This window comes from Phytophthora infestans, genomic scaffold (assembly GCF_000142945.1).
Source record: "Phytophthora infestans T30-4 supercont1.1 genomic scaffold, whole genome shotgun sequence".
Lineage (NCBI taxonomy): Eukaryota > Oomycota > Peronosporomycetes > Peronosporales > Peronosporaceae > Phytophthora > Phytophthora infestans.
The window spans coordinates 355,715-371,141 of NW_003303758.1; the positions used below are offsets into that span (position 1 = coordinate 355,715).

Genomic DNA, 15,427 nt, shown 5'->3' on the forward strand with positions numbered 1-15,427 from the left:
AATATAGAGACTAAGAAAAGAAAATCAAATCCTTCCTTCCTTCCTCTCCACCACCACCTGTGCTAGCACCACACCCCGACTACGGACCGCGTCTTTTGTCTTCTATCGTGTTAGATCGGCACTCGTAACTGGCGGGGCCGCGCGGCGGTGTTTTGTTGTGGAAGCAGGACCTTCCCCCTCTCTCTCTGTCTTCTAGAGACAGACTGGAAAAGCAGGAAGATCAGCCTTAGGCTTGCTTAGCTCAGGCCGCAGGGCCCCCACTTCCTAGATGGGTAGGGGGGTCGACGGGGCGTGATCTCTCCCCGCACGGAGATAACAGTAGTGGGAGATTTGTGTGTTGCAGGCTAGGTTAACAAACAACCACTCTGGGGGTGTTAGGGACGGTAGAAGCGGCCCAAAACGAGGTCCCTCCCGGGGATTGTAAACCTGACCGCTGGATTCAGTCACCAGAGTGATTACCATTACACCCATAAGCCCAGCACTAACTCGCCAATCCGAAAACAAAATTTCAAACGCTTTCCTAAACCCCACACGACAGCTGGCGCCATCGCTACATTCTATGCCTGCAACGCCGCACAAAATCAAGCTCCTACCGGGATTTGAACCCGGATCGCTGGATTCAAAGTCCAGAGTGCTAACCATTACACCATAAGAGCACCTAGCTCAGACACAACACGCCCAATTCGCAACCCGCTCAAATCGCACGCAATTTACGTATTTACGGACGTGCCCCATGTGCTGCACATACCCCTTTCACATATCATGGTGCTCCTACACTTACGGACATGCTCGCCTGCTTCTTTCGCCACCCGGCTTGCTTCAATCCCCGCCTCGAGCCATCCGGTTGCTACTCGCTTTGACGTCGCATTTCTTCGTGTTTTGAATACCCACGGGATCTATTGTTCTCGCGGAAGGCTGCGATGAGCCCTCTGGCTGTCTTGGAGAATTGGTAGTGCAGTCAGCGAAGTCGGCAGTTAGGCTTGGTGAGCTCTGCCAGAGCAGCAGCTACCACTTAAATCGGCAGCGGATCGCCGGGACACGGATATAACACAGCCACGGCAACACAACGTGACGCGGCTGTAGCGTGTGGCAGGTGCGCAACGCAGCAACAACTGGGGCGTTGTGGGGCCGGTAGAAGCGGTGCAAAACGAGGTCCCTACCCGGGATTTTGAACCCGGATCGCTGGATTCAGAGTCCCAGAGTGCTAACCATTTACCACCATTAGGACCAGCATTAACTCACCAATCCGCAAACAAAATTTCGAAACGCTTTTCCTAAAGCCCCCACCACGACAGCTGGCGTCCATCGCTACATACTATGCCTTGCAACGCCGCACAAAATCAAGCTCCTACCGGGATTTGAACCCGGATCGCTGGATTCAGAGTCCAGAGTGCTAACCATTACACGATAAGAGCACCTAGCTCAGACACAACACGCCCAATCCGCATCCCGCTCGAATCGCACGCAATTCACGTATTCACGGACATGCCACATGTGCTGCACATACCCCTTTCACATATCGTCGTGCTCCTACACTTACGGCCATGCTCGCATGCTTCTTTCGCCACCAGGCTTGCTTCAATCCCCGCCTCGAGCCATCCGGTTGCTACTCGCTTTGACGTCGCATTTCTTCGTGTTATGGATACCCACGGGATCAATTGTTCTCGCGGAAGGCTGCGATGAGCCCTCTGGCTGTCTTGGAGAATTGGTAGTGCAGTCAGCGAAGTCGGCAGTTAGGCTTGGTGAGCTCTGCCAGAGCAGCAGCTACCACTTAAATCGGCAGCGGATCGCCGGGACACGATACAACACACCATGGCAACACAACGTGACGCGGCTGTAGCGTGTGGCAGGTGCGCAACGCAGCAACAACTGGGGCGTTGTAGGGCCGGTAGAAGCGGCGCAAAACGAGGTCCTACCGGGATTTGAACCCGGATCGCTGGATTCAGAGTCCAGAGTGCTAACCATTACACCATAAGACCAGCACTAACTCGCCAATCCGCAAACAAAATTGCAAACGCTTTCCTAAAGCCCCACACGACAGCTGGCGCCATCGCTACATACTATGCTTGCAACGCCGCACAAAATCAAGCTCCTACCGGGATTTGAACCCGGATCGCTGGATTCAAAGTCCAGAGTGCTAACCATTACACCATAAGAGCACCTAGCTCAGACACAACACGCCCAATCCGCAACCCGCTTGAATCGCACGCAATTCACGTATTCATGGACATGCCACATGTGCTGCACATACCCCTTTCACATATCGTCGTGCTCCTACACTTACGGCCATGCTCGCATGCTTCTTTCGCCACCAGGCTTGCTTCAATCCCCGCCTCGAGCCATCCGGTTGCTACTCGCTTTGACGTCGCATTTCTTCGTGTTTTGGATACCCACGGGATCAATCGTTCTCGCTGAAGGCTGCGATGAACCCTCTGGCTGTCTTGGAGAATTGGTAGTGCAGTCAGCGAAGTCGGCAGTTAAGCATGGTGAGCTCTGCCAGAGCAGCAGCTACCACTTAAATCGGCAGCGGATCGCCGGGACACGATATAACACACCACGGCAACACAACGTGACGCGGCTGTAGCATGTGACAGGTGCGCAACGCAGCAACAACTGGGGCGTTGTAGGGCCGGTAGAAGCGGTGCAAAACGAGGTCCTACCGGGATTTGAACCCGGATCGCTGGATTCAAAGTCCAGAGTGCTAACCATTACACCATTAGAGCACCTAGTTCAGCCACAACACGCCCAATCCGCAACCCGCTCGAATCGCACGCAATTCACGTATTCACGGACATGCCACATGTGCTGCACATACCCCTTTCACATATCATCGTGCTCCTACACTTACGGCCATGCTCGCATGCTTCTTTCGCCACCAGGCTTGCTTCAATCCCCGCCTCGAGCCATCCGGTTGCTACTCGCTTTGACGTCGCATTTCTTCGTGTTATGGATACCACTTTCACATATCATCGTGCTCCTACACCTACGGCCATGCTCGCATGCTTCTTTCGCCACCAGGCTTGCTTCAATCCCCGCCTCGAGCCATCCGGTTGCTACTCGCTTCGACGTCGCATTTCTTCGTGTTATGGATACCCACGGGATCTATTGTTCTCGCGGAAGGCTGCGATGAACCCTCTGGCTGTCTTGGAGAATTGGTAGTGCAGTCAGCGAAGTCGGCAGTTAGGCTTGGTGAGCTCTGCCAGAGCAGCAGCTACCACTTAAATCGGCAGCGGATCGCCGGGACACGATATAACACACCACGGCAACACAACGTGACGCGGCTGTAGCGTGTGGCAGGTGCGCAACGCAGCAACAGCTGGGGCGTTGTAGGGCCGGTAGAAGCGGTGCAAAACGAGGTCCTACCGGGATTTGAACCCGGATCGCTGGATTCAGAGTCCAGAGTGCTAACCATTACACCATAAGACCAGCACTAACTCACCAATCCGCAAACAAAATTTCAAACGCTTTCTCAAAGCCCCACACGACAGCTGGCGCCATCGCTACATACTATGCTTGCAACGCCGCACAAAATCAAGCTCCTACCGGGATTTGAACCCGGATCGCTGGATTCAAAGTCCAGAGTGCTAACCATTACACCATAAGAGCACCTAGCTTAGACACAACACGCCCAATCCGCAACCCGCTCGAATCGCACGCAATTCACATATTCACGGACATGCCACATGTGCTGCACATACCCCATTCACATATCGTCGTGCTCCTACACTTACGGCCATGCTCGCATGCTTCTTTCGCCACCACGCTTGCTTTCAATCCCCGCCTCGAGCCATCCGGTTGCTACTCGCTTTGACGTCGCATTTCTTCCGTGTTATGGATACCCACGGGGATCTATTGTTCTCGCGGGAAGGCTGCGATGAACACTCTGGCTGTCTTGTAGAATTGGTAGTGCAGTCAGCGAAGTCGGCAGTTAAGCTTGGTCGAGCTCTGCCAGAGCAGGCAGCTACCACTTAAATCGCGCATGCGGATCGCCGGGACACGATATAACACACCACGGCAACACATACGTGACGCGGCTGTAGCGTGTGGCAGGTGCGCAACGCAGCAACAGCTGGGGCGTTGTAGGGCCGGTAGAAGCGGTGCAAAACGAGGTCCTACCGGGATTTGAACCCGGATCGCTGGATTCAGAGTCCAGAGTGCTAACCATTACACCATAAGACCAGCACTAACTCACCAATCCGCAAACAAAATTTCAAACGCTTTCTCAAAGCCCCACACGACAGCTGGCGCCATCGCTACATTCTATGCTTGCAACCGCACAAAATCAAGCTCCTACCGGAATTTGAACCCGGATCGCTGGATTCAGAGTCCAGAGTGCTAACGATTACACCATAAGACCAGCACTAACTCACCAATCCGCAAACAAAATTTCAAACGCTTTCCTAAAGCCCCACACGACAGCTGGCGCCATCGCTACATTCTATGCTTGCAACGCCGCACAAAATCAAGCTCCTACCGGGATTTGAACCCGGATCGCTGGATTCAAAGTCCAGAGTGCTAACCATTACACCATAAGAGCACCTAGTTCAGACACAACACGCCCAATTCGCAACCCGCTCGAATCGCACGCAATTCACGTATTTACGGACATGCCCCATGTGCTGCACATACCCCTTTCACATATCATCGTGCTCCTACACTTACGGCCATGCTCGCATGCTTCTTTCGCCACCCGGCTTGCTTCAATCCCCGCCTCGAACCATCCGGTTGCTACTCGCTTTGACGTCGCATTTCTTCGTGTTTTGGATACCCACGGGATCTATTGTTCTCGCGGAAGGCTGCGATGAGCCCTCTGGCTGTCTTGGAGAATTGGTAGTGCAGTCAGCGAAGTCGGCAGTTAGGCTTGGTGAGCTCTGCCAGAGCAGCAGCTACCACTTAAATCGGCAGCGGATCGCCGGGACACGATATAACACACCACGGCAACACAACGTGACGCGGCTGTAGCGTGTGGCAGGTGCGCAACGCAGCAACAACTGGGGCGTTGTAGGGCCGGTAGAAGCGGTGCAAAACGAGGTCCTACCGGGATTGAACCCGGATCGCTGGATTCAGAAGCCAGAGTGCTAACCATTACACCATAAGAACACCTAGCTCAGACACAACACGGCCAATCCGCAACCCGCTCGAATCGCACGCAATTCACGTATTCATGGACATGCCACATGTGCTGCACATACCACTTTCACATATCATCGTGCTCCTACACTTACGGGCCATGCTCGCATGCTTCTTTCGACAACCAGGCTTGCTTCAATCCCCGCCTCGAGCCATCCCGGTTGCTACTCGCTTTGACGTCGCATTTCTTCGTGTTATGGATACCCACGGGATCAAATTGTTCTCGCGGAAGGCTGCGATGAACCCTCTGGCTGTCTTGGAGAATTGGTAGTGCAGTCAGCGAAGTCGGCAGTTAAGCATGGTGAGCTCTGCCAGAGCAGCAGCTACCACTTAAATCGGCAGCGGATCGCCGGGACACGATACAACACACCATGGCAACACAACGTGACGCGGCTGTAGCGTGTGGCAGGTGCGCAACGCAGCAACAACTGGGGCGTTGTAGGGCCGGTAGAAGCGGCGCGAAACGAGGTCCTACCGGGATTTGAACCCGGATCGCTGGATTCAGAGTCCAGAGTGCTAACCATTACACCATAAGACCAGCACTAACTCACCAATCCGCAAACAAAATTTCAAACGCTTTTCTAAAGCCCCACACGACAGCTGGCGCCATCGCTACATACTATGCTTGCAACGCCGCACAAAACCAAGCTCCTACCGGGATTTGAACCCGGATCGCTGGATTCAAAGTCCAGAGTGCTAACCATTACACCATAAGAGCACCTAGCCCAGACACAACACGCCCAATCCGCAACCCGCTCGCATCGCACGCAATTCACATATTCACAGGACATGCCATATTTGCTGCACATACCCCTTTCACATATCATCGTGCTCCTACACTTACGACCATGCTCGCATGCTTCTTTCGCCACCAGGCTTGCTTCAATCCTCGCCTCGAGCCATCCGGTTGCTACTCGCTTTGACGTCGCATTTCCTCGTGTTATGGATACCTACGGGATCAATTGTTCTCGCGGAAGGCTGCGATGAACCCCCTGGCTGTCTTGGAGAATTGGTAGTGCAGTCAGCGAAGTCGGCAGTTAGGCTTGGTGAGCTCTGCCAGAGCAGCAGCTACCACTTAAATCGGCAGCGGATCGCCGGGACACGATATAACACACCACGGCAACACAACGTGACGCGGCTGTAGCGTGTGGCAGGTGCGCAACGCAGCAACAGCTGGGGCGTTGTAGGGCCGGTTGAAGCGGTGCAAAACGAGGTCCTACCGGAATTTGACCCGGATCGCTGGATTCAAAGTCCAGAGTGCTAACCATTACACCATTAGAGCACCTAGCTCAGACACACCACGCCCAATCCGCAACCCGCTCGAATCGCACGCAATTCACGTATTTACGGACATGCCCCATGTGCTGCACATACCCCTTTCACATATCATCGTGCTCCTACACTTACGGCCATGCTCGCATGCTTCTTTCGCCACCAGGCTTGCTTCAATCCCCGCCTCGAGCCATCCGGTTGCTACTCGCTTTGACGTCGCATTTCTTCGTGTTATGGATACCCACGGGATCTATTGTTCTCGCGGAAGGCTGCGATGAGCCCTCTGGCTGTCTTGGAGAATTGGTAGTGCAGTCAGCGAAGTCGGCAGTTAGGCTTGGTGAGCTCTGCTAGAGCAGCAGCTACCACTTAAATCGGCAGCGGATCGCCGGGACACGATATAACACACCACGGCAACACAACGTGACGCGGCTGTAGCGTGTGGCAGGTGCGCAACGCAGCAACAACTGAGGCGTTGTAGGGCCGGTAGAAGCGGCGCAAAACGAGGTCCTACCGGGATTTGAACCCGGATCGCTGGATATAGAGATCAGAGTGCTAACCATTACACCATAAGACCAGCACTAACTCACCAATCCGCAAACAAAATTTCAAACGCTTTCCTAAAGCCCCACACGACAGCTGGCGCCATCGCTACATACTATGCTTGCAACGCCGCACAAAATCAAGCTCCTACCGGGATTTGAACCCGGATCGCTGGATTCAAAGTCCAGATGGCTAACCATTACACCATAAGAGCACCTAGCTCTGACACAACACGCCCAATCCGCAACCCGCTCGAATCGCAAGCAATTCACGTATTCATGGACATGCCACATGTGCTGCACATACCCCTTTCACATATCGTCGTGCTCCTACACTTATGGTCATGCTCGCATGCGTCTGTTCGCTCACCAGGCTTGCTTCAGTCTCCGTCCTCGACACCATACGGGATGCTACTCGCTTTGACGTCGCATTTCTTCTTGTTATGGATACCCACGGGATCCATTGTTCTCGCGGAAGGCTGCGATGAGCCCTCTGGCTGTCTTGGAGAATTGGTAGTGCAGTCAGCGAAGTCGGCAGTTAGGCTTGGTGAGCTCTGCCAGAGCAGCAGCTACCATTTAAATCGGCAGCGGATCGCCGGGACACGATATAACACACCACGGCAACACAACGTGACGCGGCTGTAGCGTGTGGCAGGTGCGCAACGCAGCAACAGCTGGGGCGTTGTAGGGCCGGTAGAAGCGGTGCAAAACGAGGTCCTACCGGGATTTGAACCCGGATCGCTGGATTCAGAGTCCAGAGTGCTAACCATTACACCATAAGACCAGCACTAACTCACCAATCCGCAAACAAAATTTCAAACGCTTTCTCAAAGCCCCACACGACAGCTGGCGCCATCGCTACATTCTATGCTTGCAACCGCACAAAATCAAGCTCCTACCGGAATTTGAACCCGGATCGCTGGATTCAGAGTCCAGAGTGCTAACGATTACACCATAAGACCAGCACTAACTCACCAATCCGCAAACAAAATTTCAAACGCTTTCCTAAAGCCCCACACGACAGCTGGCGCCATCGCTACATACTATGCTTGCAACGCCGCACATAATCAAGCTCATACCGGTATTTGAATTCGGATCGCTGGATTCAAAGTCCAGATGGCTTACTCATTATATCTATAAGAGCACCTAGCCCAGACACACCACGCCAAATCCGCAACCCGCTCGAATGGCACCCAATTCACGTATTCACGGACATGCCACATGTGCTGCACATACCACTTTCACATATCATCGTGCTCCTACACCTACGGCCATGCTCGCATGCTTCTTTCGCCACCAGGCTTGCTTCAATCCCCGCCTCGAGCCATCCGGTTGCTACTCGCTTTGACGTCGCATTTCTTCGTGTTATGGATACCCACGGGATCTATTGTTCTCGCGGAAGGCTGCGATGAGCCCTCTGGCTGTCTTGGAGAATTGGTAGTGCAGTCAGCGAAGTCGGCAGTTAGGCTTGGTGAGCTCTGCTAGAGCAGCAGCTACCACTTAAATCGGCAGCGGATCGCCGGGACACGATATAACACACCACGGCAACACAACGTGACGCGGCTGTAGCGTGTGGCAGGTGCGCAACGCAGCAACAACTGAGGCGTTGTAGGGCCGGTAGAAGCGGCGCAAAACGAGGTCCTACCGGGATTTGAACCCGGATCGCTGGATTCAGAGATCAGAGTGCTAACCATTACACCATAAGACCAGCACTAACTCACCAATCCGCAAACAAAATTTCAAACGCTTTCCTAAAGCCCCACACGACAGCTGGCGCCATCGCTACATACTATGCTTGCAACGCCGCACAAAATCAAGCTCCTACCGGGATTTGAACCCGGATCGCTGGATTCAAAGTCCAGATGGCTAACCATTACACCATAAGAGCACCTAGCCCAGACACACCACGCCAAATCCGCAACCCGCTCGAATGGCACCCAATTCACGTATTCACGGACATGCCACATGTGCTGCACATACCACTTTCACATATCATCGTGCTCCTACACTTACGGCCATGCTCGCATGCTTCTTTTCTCTACCACGCTTGGTTTGTTTTTCCAACCCCCCCCTCCAGACCACCGGGTGTGCTAATCGCTCTTGGAAAACCCCCAATTTCTCTCCCGGTTTTGTGAAAAACCCACCGAAACTTATGTTTCTCCCGCAAGAGTGGCCAAGAAACCCTCGGGCTGTTCTGGAAAAATAAATATGCAATCAGCGAAGTCGGCAGTTAGGCTGGTGAGCTCTGCCAGAGCAGCAGCTACCACTTAAATCGGCAGCGGATCGCCGGGACACGATATAACACACCACGGCAACACAACGTGACGCGGCTGTAGCGTGTGGCAGGTGCGCAACGCAGCAACAACTGGGGCGTTGTAGGGCCGGTAGAAGCGGTGCAAAACGAGGTCCTACCGGGATTTGAACCCGGATCGCTGGGATTCAGAGTCCAGAGTGCTAACCATTACACCATAAGAACAGCACCTAGCTCAGACACAACACACCCCAAACCGCAACCCGCTCGAATCGCACGCAATTCACGTATTCACGGACATGCCACATGTGCTGCACATACCCCTTTCACATATCATCGTGCTCCTACACTTACGGCCATGCTCGCATGCTTCTTTCGCCACCCGGCTTGCTTCAATCCCCGCCTCGAGCCATCCGGTTGCTACTCGCTTTTGACGTCGCATTTCTTCGTGTTATGGATACCCACGGGATCTATTGTTCTCGCGGAAGGCTGCGATGAACCCTCTGGCTGTCTTGGAGAATTGGTAGTGCAGTTAGCGAAAACGGCAGCTAGGCTTGGTGAGCTCTGCCAGAGCAGCAGCTACCACTTAAATCGGCAGCGGATCGCCGGGACACGATATAACACACCACGGCAACACAACGTGACGCGGCTGTAGCGTGTGGCAGGTGCGCAACGCAGCAACAACTGGGGCGTTGTAGGGCCGGTAGAAGCGGTGCAAAACGAGGTCCTACCGGGATTTGAACCCGGATCGCTGGATTCAAAGTCCAGAGTGCTAACCTTTACACCATAAGAGCACCTAGTTCAGCCACAACACGCCCAATCCGCAACCCGCTCGAATCGCACGCAATTCACGTATTCATGGACATGCCACATGTGCTGCACATACCCCTTTCACATATCGTCGTGCTCCTACACTTACGGCCATGCTCGCATGCTTCTTTCGCCACCAGGCTTGCTTCAATCCCCGCCTCGAGCCATCCGGTTGCTACTCGCTTTGACGTCGCATTTCTTCGTGTTATGGATACCCACGGGATCTATTGTTCTCGCGGAAGGCTGCGATGAACCCTCTGGCTGTCTTGGAGAATTGGTAGTGCAGTCAGCGAAGTCGGCAGTTAGGCTTGGTGAGCTCTGCCAGAGCAGCAGCTACCACTTAAATCGGCAGCGGATCGCCGGGACACGATATAACACACCACGGCAACACAACGTGACGCGGCTGTAGCGTGTGGCAGGTGCGCAACGCAGCAACAGCTGGGGCGTTGTAGGGCCGGTAGAAGCGGTGCAAAACGAGGTCCTACCGGGATTTGAACCCGGATCGCTGGATTCAGAGTCCAGAGTGCTAACCATTACACCATAAGAGCCCTTAGCCCAGACACAACACGCCCAATCCGCAACCCGCTCGAATCGCACGCAATTCACGTATTCACGGACATGCCACATGTGCTGCACATACCCCTTTCACATATCATCGTGCTCCTACACTTACAGCCATGCTCGCATGCTTCTTTCGCCACCAGGCTTGCTTCAATCCCCGCCTCGAGCCATCCGGTTGCTACTCGCTTTGACGTCGCATTTCTTCGTGTTATGGATACCCACGGGATCAATTGTTCTCGCTGAAGGCTGCGATGAACCCTCTGGCTGTCTTGGAGAATTGGTAGTGCAGTCAGCGAAGTCGGCAGTTAGGCTTGGTGAGCTCTGCCAGAGCAGCAGCTACCACTTAAATCGGCAGCGGATCGCCGGGACACGATATAACACACCACGGCAACACAACGTGACGCGGCTGTAGCGTGTGGCAGGTGCGCAACGCAGCAACAACTGGGGCGTTGTAGGGCCGGTAGAAGCGGTGCAAAACGAGGTCCTACCGGGATTTGAACCCGGATCGCTGGATTCAGAGTCCAGAGTGCTAACCATTACACCATAAGACCAGCACTAACTCACCAATCCGCAAACAAAATTTCAAACGCTTTCCTAAAGCCCCACACGACAGCTGGCGCCATCGCTACATACTATGCTTGCAACGCCGCACAAAATCAAGCTCCTACCGGGATTTGAACCCGGATCGCTGGATTCAAAGTCCAGAGTGCTAACCATTACACCATAAGAGCACCTAGCTCAGACACAACACGCCCAATCCGCAACCCGCTCGAATCGCACGCAATTCACGTATTCATGGACATGCCACATGTGCTGCACATACCCCTTTCACATATCGTCGTGCTCCTACACTTACGGCCATGCTCGCATGCTTCTTTCGCCACCAGGCTTGCTTCAATCCCCGCCTCGAGCCATCCGGCTGCTACTCGCTTTGACGTCGCATTTCTTCGTGTTATGGATACCCGCGGGATCTATTGCTCTCGCGGAAGGCTGCGATGAGCCCTCTGGCTGTCTTGGATAATTGGTAGTGCAGTCAGCGAAGTCGGCAGGTAGGCTTGGTGAGCTCTGCCAGAGCAGCAGCTACCACTTAAATCGGCAGCGGATCGCCGGGACACGATATAACACACCACGGCAACACAACGTGACGCGGCTGTAGCGTGTGGCAGGTGCGCAACGCAGCAACAACTGGGGCGTTGTAGGGCCGGTAGAAGCGGTGCAAAACGAGGTCCTACCGGGATTTGAACCCGGATCGCTGGATTCCAGAGTCCAAAGTGCTAACCATTACACCATAAGACCAGCACTAACTCACCAATCCGCAAACAAAATTTCAAACGCTTTCCTAAAGCCCCACACGACAGCGGGCGCCATCGCTACATATTATGCTTGCAACGCCGCACAAAATCAAGCTCCTACCGGGATTTGAACCCGGATCGCTGGATTCAAAGTCCAGAGTGCTAACCATTACACCATAAGAGCACCTAGCTCAGACACAACACGCCCAATCCGCAGCCCGCTCGAATCGCACGCAATTCACGTATTCACGGACATGCCACATGTGCTGCACATACCCCTTTCACATATCGTCGTGCTCCTACACTTACGACCATGCTCGCATGCTTCTTTCGCCACCAGGCTTGCTTCAATCCCCGCCTCGAGCCATCCGGTTGCTACTCGCTTTGACGTCGCATTTCTTCATGTTATGGATACCCACGGGATCAATTGTTCTCGCGGAAGGCTGCGATGAACCCTCTGGCTGTCTTGGAGAATTGGTAGTGCAGTCAGCGAAGTCGGCAGTTAAGCATGGTGAGCTCTGCCAGAGCAGCAGCTACCACTTAAATCGGCAGCGGATCGCCGGGACACGATACAACACACCACGGCAACACAACGTGACGCGGCTGTAGCGTGTGGCAGGTGCGCAACGCAGCAACAACTGGGGCGTTGTAGGGCCGGTAGAAGCGGTGCAAAACGAGGTCCTACCGGGATTTGAACCCGGATCGCTGGATTCAGAGTCCAGAGTGCTAACCATTACACCATAAGACCAGCACTAACTCACCAATCCGCAAACAAAATTTCAAACGCTTTCCTAAAGCCCCACACGACAGCTGGCGCCATCGCTACATTCTATGCCTGCAACGCCGCACAAAATCAAGCTCCTGCCGGGATTTGAACCCGGATCGCTGGATTCAAAGTCCAGAGTGCTAACCATTACACCATAAGAGCACCTAGCTCAGACACAACACGCCCAATCCGCAACCCGCTCGAATCGCACGCAATTCACGTATTTACGGACATGCCCCATGTGCTGCACATACCCCTTTCACATATCATCGTGCTCCTACACTTACGGCCATGCTCGCATGCTTCTTTCGCCACCCGGCTTGCTTCAATCCCCGCCTCGAACCATCCGGTTGCTACTCGCTTTGACGTCGCATTTCTTCGTGTTTTGGATACCCACGGGATCTATTGCTCTCGCGGAAGGCTGCGATGAGCCCTCTGGCTGTCTTGGATAATTGGTAGTGCAGTCAGCGAAGTCGGCAGTTAGGCTTGGTGAGCTCTGCCAGAGCAGCAGCTACCACTTAAATCGGCAGCGGATCGCCGGGACACGATATAACACACCACGGCAACACAACGTGACGCGGCTGTAGCGTGTGGCAGGTGCGCAACGCAGCAGCAACTGGGGCGTTGTGGGGCCGGTAGGAGCGGTGCAAAACGAGGTCCTACCGGGATTTGAACCCGGATCGCTGGATTCAGAGTCCAGAGTGCTAACCATTACACCATAGACCAGCACTAACTCACCAATCCGCAAACAAAATTTCAAACGCTTTCCTAAAGCCCCACACGACAGCTGGCGCCATCGCTACATACTATGCTTGCAACGCCGCACAAAATCAAGCTCCTACCGGGATTTGAACCCGGATCGCTGGATTCAGAGTCCAGAGTGCTAACCATTACACCATAAGACCAGCACTAACTCACCAATCCGCAAACAAAATTTCAAACGCTTTCCTAAAGCCCCACACGACAGCTGGCGCCATCGCTACATACTATGCTTGCAACGCCGCACAAAATCAAGCTCCTACCGGGATTTGAACCCGGATCGCTGGATTCAAAGTCCAGAGTGCTAACCATTACACCATTAGAGCACCTAGTTCAGACACAACACGCCCAATCCGCAACCCGCTCGAATCGCACGCAATTCACGTATTCACGGACATGCCCCATGTGCTGCACATACCCCTTTCACATATCATCGTGCTCCTACCCTTACGGCCATGCTCGCATGCTTCTTTCGCCACCCGGCTTGCTTCAATCCCCGCCTCGAACCATCCGGTTGCTACTCGCTTTGACGTCGCATTTCTTCGTGTTTTGGGTACCCACGGGATCTATTGCTCTCGCGGAAGGCTGCGATGAGCTCTCTGGCTGTCCTGGAGAGTTAGTAGTGCAGTTAGCGAAATCGGCAGTTAGGCTTGGTGAGCTCTGCCAGAGCAGCAGCTACCACTTAAATCGGCAGCGGATCGCCGGGACACGATACCACACACCATGGCAACACAACGTGACGCGGCTGTAGCGTGTGGCAGGTGCGCAACGCAGCAACAACTGGGGCGTTGTGGGGCCGGTAGGAGCGGTGCAAAACGAGGTCCTACCGGGATTTGAACCCGGATCGCTGGATTCAGAGTCCAGAGTGCTAACCATTACACCATAAGACCAGCACTAACTCACCAGTCCGCAAACAAATTTTCAAACGCTTTCCTAAAGCCCCACACGACAGCTGGCGCCATCGCTACATTCTATGCCTGCAACGCCGCACAAAATCAAGCTCCTACCGGGATTTGAACCCGGATCGCTGGATTCAAAGTCCAGAGTGCTAACCATTACACCATAAGAGCACCTAGCTCAGACACAACACGCCCAATCCGCAACCCGCTCGAATCGCACGCAATTCACGTATTTACGGACATGCCCCATGTGCTGCACATACCCCTTTCACATATCATCGTGCTCCTACACTTACGGCCATGCTCGCATGCTTCTTTCGCCACCCGGCTTGCTTCAATCCCCGCCTCGAACCATCCGGTTGCTACTCGCTTTGACGTCGCATTTCTTCGTGTTATGGATACCCACGGGATCTATTGTTCTCGCGGAAGGCTGCGATGAGCCCTCTGGCTGTCTTGGAGAGTTAGTAGTGCAGTCAGCGAAGTCGGCAGTTAGGCTTGGTGAGCTCTGCCAGAGCAGCAGCTACCACTTAAATCGGCAGCGGATCGCCGGGACACGATATCACACACCACGACAACACAACGTGACGCGGCTGTAGCGTGTGGCAGGTGCGCAACGCAGCAAACAACTGGGGCGTTGTAGGGCCGGTAGAAGCGGTGCAAAACGAGGTCCTACCGGGATTTGAACCCGGATCGCTGGATTCAGAGTCCAGAGTGCTAACCATTACAGCACTAACTCAACAATCTGCAAACAACATTTCAAACGCTTTCCTAAAGCTCCACACGACAGCTGGCGCCATCGCTACATACTATGTCTGCAACGCCGCACAAAACCAAGCTCCCTACCGGGATTTGAACCCGGGATCGCTGGATTCAAAGTCCAGAGTGCTAACCATTACACCATAAGAGCACCTAGCCCAGACACAACACGCACAATCTGTAACCCGCTCGAACCGCACGCAGTTCACGTATTCACGGACATGCCACATGTGCTGCACATACCCCTTTCACATATCATCGTGCTCCTACACTTACGGCTATGCTCGCATGCTTCTTTCGCCACCCGGCTTGCTTCAATCCCCGCCTCGAACCATCCGGTTGCTACTCGCTTTGACGTCGCATTTCTTCGTGTTTTGGATACCCACGGGATC

General features: G+C 54.0%; 1 non-coding gene and 1 pseudogene across 2 annotated transcripts; both read right to left on the reverse strand.

The window, feature by feature from the left end:
* Window positions 1–5,029: 5,029 nt before the first annotated feature.
* Window positions 5,030–5,100, reverse strand: PITG_25085. Its single transcript has one exon. It is a non-coding gene; the product is annotated as a tRNA-Gln (tRNA).
* Window positions 5,101–14,943: 9,843 nt separating this feature from the next.
* PITG_25109 lies at window positions 14,944–15,015 on the reverse strand (annotated as a pseudogene). Its single transcript has one exon. The product of its transcript is annotated as a tRNA-OTHER (tRNA).
* Window positions 15,016–15,427: the final 412 nt, after the last annotated feature.